Here is a 6,369-nt window from a genome sequence, read left to right as displayed (position 1 = left end):
CACTCGCGGCGGCCGCTCTTCCGCCCGCTCCGGCCCGTCCCGCCCCGTCCGCCGCGCCGCGCCGGGATCGGGAGCTGTCCCAGGTAACGGGGCGCGGAGCGGCGAGGGGCGAAGGGAGCGGAGACAAGGGACGGGCGACCCGTGCCGGGCTAAGATCCTGGCGGGCGCTGTCCGGGCGCGTCGCGCTCTCTGGACAGCTGGGAGGGAGGGAGGGAGGGAAGGCAGGGCGGCCTGGCGGCCGCAGGGCGGGACAACGGCTGCCCCCGCTCCTCCCATGCTCCCCGCTCCTCCCGTGCTCCCGCTCCTCCCGGTGCCCCCGTGCCCCCGCTCCCCCCGCTCCTCCCGCTGCCCCCGTGCCCCCGGCTCCTCCCGTGCCCCGTGCCCCGGCCTGGCGCCGCGGTTCTGTCGCAGGTGGCTCAGCGAGGCCAGTTAGCGGCCGGAGCTGGCGTTTGTCACCCGCTGCCCCGTGGTGTGAGCGCTCCCTCGGGCGCCCGTCTCGCACGGCGGCCGCACGGGCGTTCCAGCCGCCAAGGGACCCGTGGCTCTTTGCCACGGTGAACGAGCCTTCCGGGCCGTTCGGTGTTGGGAAGAGCAACAGGTAGTGGTGGACTTGAGGGGATTTCTGCCCCGCTTTCCTTTTCGCTGTCTGTAGAAGAGGCAGAGCTGCCCTCGGTGCCGCAGTGCACTTCTGGGCTTCTCAGTACAAGAGAGATGGAGGTCCAGTGGAGGGCTGTAAAAGATGATTAATGGACGGAAGCATCTCTCTTATGAGGAGAAGGCTGACAGAGTTGGGCCTGTTCAACTTCGAGAAAAGATTGCTGAGAGGGGACCTCAATCTGTATAAATGTCTAAAGGGAGGGTGTCAAGAGGAAGGACCAGGCGCTCCTTGGGGGTACCGAACAATAAAACTGGTGGCAACAGGCAGAAACTGATGTGCAGGACGTGCCACTCGAACACGAGAAGGAATATCTTTACTGTGCAGGTGAACACGAACTGATCGCTCAGAGAGTCTGTGGAGTCTCCCTTACTGGAGATACTCAGAAACTGTCTGGACACAATCCTGTGCTATGTGCTCCAGGATGACCCTGCTTAAGCAGGGAGGTTGGACCAGATGACCCATTATGTCCCTTCAACCTTACCCATTCTGTGATTCTGTGAGTCAGGCAGTGCTTCCTTAGCATTTGATGGGATGGTATAGGCTTCTTATGCACTGGCTGCAAATGTATTAGGAGAGGAGTTGTCAACATCAGACATACAGTCTAACATGGAACATCTGCCTCAGATAGTCCCAAAAATGTAAAGCACTCCACTGCTGTGTCTTGAAGACTGGACTTCTGACTTCAGCCCTCTGAAATAATACCTCCTTTTAAGTACAACAGGTAGTGTTGTACTTCTTCATTATTATTAACTGTTAGTGTTAATTTGGAATTTTATTGCTGTTTTTGTGACTGTTAAATGTAGTGCGCTATACATCAGCTAAAGACCTCAAGTATTTTCTTCCTCTCCTTACCATATCTTGTGTTCATCCTGCCTTAGGTCTGCTCAGATGTCTTTGCTTTATCTCTGTTTTACCAGCTGGGTGAAAGGCAGGGTTATAGCTGAGCTGCGTCCAGAGTGTTTAAAGTGGATGTCCCACAAGACAGATGGGACACCTTCCTACCTTATGTGGATACCAGGCCAGTGGAGGCTGCTAGAAAGCCCATGATGTGGCCTTGGTGACAGCGGGTTGGTTGTGTCAGCCCTGTATGAGCCAAGCTGTGACCAGCCAGGCAGGGAAAAGGGAAACAGTTGTGGAACTCCATAGCAGTGTATACTGTGGAAAGACAGGCCATTGATTGAGTTGGAACATGGGTGATTATCAATGGATGCAGCCTCTGCCTTCCTATCCTTTGATGCATGCAGGGTAAGTACTTTCCTAACATATTGTTTTATACAGGACATTTGTGACTTGCATTTTTCTTTTATGCTCTCATTATATGCATAGCAATTGCTTGCTGTAATTTGTAGTGATCTGTTGATTGTTTTTATAATTGAATCTGTCTTGCCTGCTCCCAATTATAGATCCAGTTTTTATTCCTAACTGTATACTCTTAAAGTTCCATGATAGTGAAGTTTAAGTTTTATTAAATCACTATTCTTGATTTCTCTTCCTGAATGACTGTTGGATTCTTGTTTAAATTATTAACTTGACTTTGTCATCACAAGTTTCCATTAACATAATCTTACTTTATGTTGTAATATACTAAAGTATATTTTATACTTCAGATTTTAGGAACGATACCTGATCCATTAAAAAATCCTTTTGTTAACATTTATCAATAATGTCCTTTGTTGGCTTCTCAGTAGTCTGTTATATATTTTTAAATGTACTGATGTATTTTTTTGCCAGTTTAATTGTTTCCAGTATAGTATTGCATACTTTAATAAACTTCAGATAGCTTGGATCAGCTGCTTTTCCTTTGCCTTGAATAGTAATTCCCAAACTGTTGTTAAAGTTAGGGTAAGTAGTGCTGAGACTGAAACCAATAGTTTTTTCAATTAAAAACTTAATGTATAAAATTAGGGGTGCTTTGGTGCAAGAGTTTTGGGAGCAATTAATGTAAAAAAAAATCTTTTCCTGTCAAAAATATCAAGATGACATGGAGATAAAATTCAAACATGTCATCTTCTGTGTATTTATTTTTTAAAATGTTGGTTATTTCTTCCTGTGCCTTTTAAAACCTTGTTTCTTGTAAAATCTCAGTAATGCGTTCCTTGTGGTTGTGGTTGGTTTCTTGCTCCTTTTGGGTTTTTTGTACTCAGGGAAGGTTCTGCATCCACTGATAGTTGTCATAATTTTTGATGCTGAGTTTGCTTGTAGTTCCAGTTAAATTTTGTTTTCAGGACTAGCTCTTCAACAGTTTTGAGGTGCTGACAGTTCTGGGTTTTGCCTTCCTCATAGTTAGATTACATGAGAATATTTTGTTCTGTTAGACTCTCTTACACTCTCTTTTCCTTAAATGTTCAGATTGTATAACAATGGAACTCATAGCCCTCATCTTTAGTTTGGATCTTATTAATTACAACATTTAAAGCTTATGTTTCCCCTTCTTTTTAGAGGAAGATTTTAATAGAACAGCAGATTCCATGAATACTTGTCTTCATATTTGGATGATGGATGCAAAGAGCTTGCAAGTGACTGTTTCCTGGTCTGAGTAATTTGAGAATGAAGCCATGTTTTTGTAGTAAACCCAGAGTAGCATAGCAAAAGATATGTAAGCCAAATCATGAAGTGTATTTGCTCCTTGAGTTCCTTGTGTGTTGTATTAAAGTACATAACATAAAGTGGATATGGTAGTTTTGCTGTAAATACTTAATAGGAATCATCATTATAATAATAATAGTAATAAAAATGATCAGTAATAAGCATAATCATCCTTCTTCTTTTCCTTCTGTAATATTTGATAAAGAAATCCCTACCATACAAAGTTGTTGCTGGAGTGTCAGCTGGGAAGTTTATTGCATTTCTGCATTTTCTTTGAATTTTGTACATTCCACATGATGGAAAGGGATTAATACTGTTTTTTCTTTATCTTTTAGATGTTATGCCATTGAAAATTAATAAGGGGATTATAAGACACTGTATTTTTGTTTTGGTTTGACAAGACAGGAGTCTGTGAAGGAGGGCAAAAGCCTCCTGTGCAATGGAGAAGGTAAACCCCTCCCCTCCCTCCGAATTACCAGGATTTTTAAATTAAAAGGCTCTCAGGCAAAGATATGGGAAGTAACAATTCTTTACTAGGAGAAAACTAGATAACAATTTAAAAAGGCAAATGCAATTGGTACAAACAAAACTAGTGATAAAGTCCACAACCTGAGGATTCGGGGTGTTGGTAGCAGTCCGGTTGAAATGATAGCTGCTCCTCTTGCAGTGGCTGATGAGTTGCAGCTGCAGTGGTGATCTTTAGAAGGGTATAGTTTTCTCTGAAGATCTGGTGGCAGTTGGGCCGGTCTTTCTCTGCGCCGGGGCCGCCTCTGAGCTCCGCCACCGCCGCCTCACCGCGCTCCGGCCGCTTCTCTGGGAAATCCCGCCGAAGGAGCTGCTTCTCTGGGAATCCCGCAAAGAGAGCGAGAGCTGCTCTGTCCCCCAAAAGGTACCCCTTTATACAAAAAAAAAGAGTGCTTGGCTTCCCCCTCTGGGTGGGGCATCTCACAATGGGATGGTGTTATGTTACCAGCCCTGCAGTGAGTCAGTCAATGGCCCATTAACAAACCATTACCTCTTTGGAGCAAACCATTGTTCTTGGAAGAGATAATAAACCTGCCCAACCTCCAACAGATGGCAAATAGAATACAAGCTTATTTTACAAACCAGGACATTATCCACCCCTTATTCTATTTCCATCTGCACACCATGAAATCTTACACCCAGTTCTCACTTAAGTTTCCCTGTGGTACACAGCGGGTCTCCCCATCTTTCTGCATTACCCACCAAGTGTAACCAGGTCCTTGAGCAAAGACAATCCCATGAATGGGTTGGTCTTTGCCTGAGGTGGGATTAATCCAAACAGTTTTTCCTAAAATACCTTTCATATGTACTACAGGGACCTTATCTCCATCTACTGTGTGTAAGGGTTCTGACTGGGCAGGGCCAGCTCGATTGACAGACCCTCAGGTGTTGACCATCCAGGTTGCCTTTGCCAGGTTAATTTCCCAGTTTCTAAATGTTCCCCCACCAAGTGCCTTTAGGGTAGTCTTAAGGAGTCCGTTGCACCGTTCAACTTTGCCGGCAGCTGGAGCATGATAGGGAATATGATATATCCATTCGATACCATGTTCTCTGGCCCAGGTGTTGATAAGGCCGTTCTTGAAATGGGTGCCGTTGTCAGACTCAATTCTCTCAGGTGTGCCGTGTCTCCACAGGACTTGCTTTTCCAAGCCTAAGATGGTGTTCCGGGCAGTGGCATGAGGTACAGGGAAAGTCTCCAGCCATCCAGTGGTGGCTTCCACCATGGTCAGCACGTAGCGCTTGCCTTGGCGTGTCTGGGGCAGAGTGATGTAGTCAATCTGCCAGGCCTCCCCATACTTGTATTTGGACCACCGCCCACCATACCATAGGGGCTTCACTCTCTTGGCCTGTTTGATGGCAGCACACGTCTCACAGTCATGGATAACCTGGGAAACACTGTCCATGGTTAGATCCACCCCTCGGTCTCGTGCCCACTTGTAGGTGGCATCTCTGCCCTGATGACCTGAGGCATCATGAGCCCATCGAGCCAGGAACAACTCCCCCTTATGGTGCCAATCTAAGTCTATCTTTGACACCTCTATTTTTGCTGCCTGATCTACCTGCTCGTTGTTTCGGTGCTCCTCATTAGCCCGACCTTTGGGGACATGGGCATCTACATGACGGACTGTCACCGTTAGCTTTTCCACCCGAGAGGCAATGTCCTTCCATATATCAGCAGCCCAGATTGGCTTTCCTCTACGTTGCCAGTTGGCCTTCCTCCACCTTCCCAGCCAGCCCCACAGAGCATTGGCTACCATCCATGAATCAGTATAAAGGTAGAGCTTTGGCCACTTCTCCCTTTCAGCAATGTCCAGAGCCAGCTGAACGGCCTTGAGTTCAGCGGGTTGGCTTGATCCACCTTCTCCTTCGGTAGCTTGTGCAACTTGGCATGTGGGGCTCCATACGGCTGCTTTCCACTTCCGGTTCATCCCTACGATGCGACAGGAACCGTCAGTGAAAAGAGCGTAGCAGGTCTCCTCTGCTGGTAGTTGGTTGTATGGTGGAGCCTCTTCAGCCCTTGTCACTTGTACCTGCTCCTCATCATCAGTGAGACCAAAGTTTTCACCTTCTGGCCAGTTCGTAATTATCTCCAAAATCCCAGGGCTATTCAGGTTTCCAATACAGGCGCGCTGAGTGATGAGGGCGATCCATTTGCTCCATGTGGCGTCAGTGGCATGGTGGGTAGTAGGAACCTTTCCTTTAAACATCCACCCCAGCACCGGTAGTCGGGGTGCCAGGAGGAGTTGTGTTTCTGTGCCAATTACCTCCGAGGCGGCTTGAACTCCTTCAAAGGCAGCCAAGATTTCCTTCTCTGTGGGAGTGTAGTTGGCTTCAGACCCTCTGTAACTTCGGCTCCAGAATCCCAGTGGTCGGCCTCGAGTCTCCTCAGGCACTTTCTGCCAAAGGCTCCAAGACAACCCATGGTTCCCGGCTGCAGAGTAGAGCACATTCTTGACCTCTGGTCCCGTCCTGACCGGTCCAAGGGCTACAGCATGAGCGATCTCCTGCTTGATCTGGGTGAAGGCTTGTTGCTGCTCAGGGCCCCAGTGGAAATCATTCTTCTTTCGGGTAACCAGATAAAGAGGGCTCACAATCTGGCT

General features: G+C 47.4%; 1 protein-coding gene across 2 annotated transcripts in view; it reads left to right on the top strand.

Moving 5' to 3' along the window:
- Nucleotides 1-4: 4 nt before the first annotated feature.
- SMC6 (structural maintenance of chromosomes 6) overlaps nt 5-6,369 on the top strand; it is a 44,767-nt gene continuing 38,402 nt past the window's right edge. The window contains exons 1-2 of one of the 2 annotated variants that reach the window (XM_077782441.1): nt 20-83; nt 3,580-3,692. The gene's annotated coding sequence lies outside the window, so the exon portion shown is untranslated. Of the gene's footprint in view, nt 84-3,579; nt 3,693-6,369 lie in introns of both variants that reach the window. The other variant, XM_021525368.2, reaches the window with a different exon arrangement.

This window comes from Lonchura striata, chromosome 3 (assembly GCF_046129695.1).
Source record: "Lonchura striata isolate bLonStr1 chromosome 3, bLonStr1.mat, whole genome shotgun sequence".
In the NCBI taxonomy this organism is placed as follows: domain Eukaryota; kingdom Metazoa; phylum Chordata; class Aves; order Passeriformes; family Estrildidae; genus Lonchura; species Lonchura striata.
Note: the sequence above shows the minus strand (reverse complement) of the source record. Positions and strands in the feature narration are given on the sequence as shown.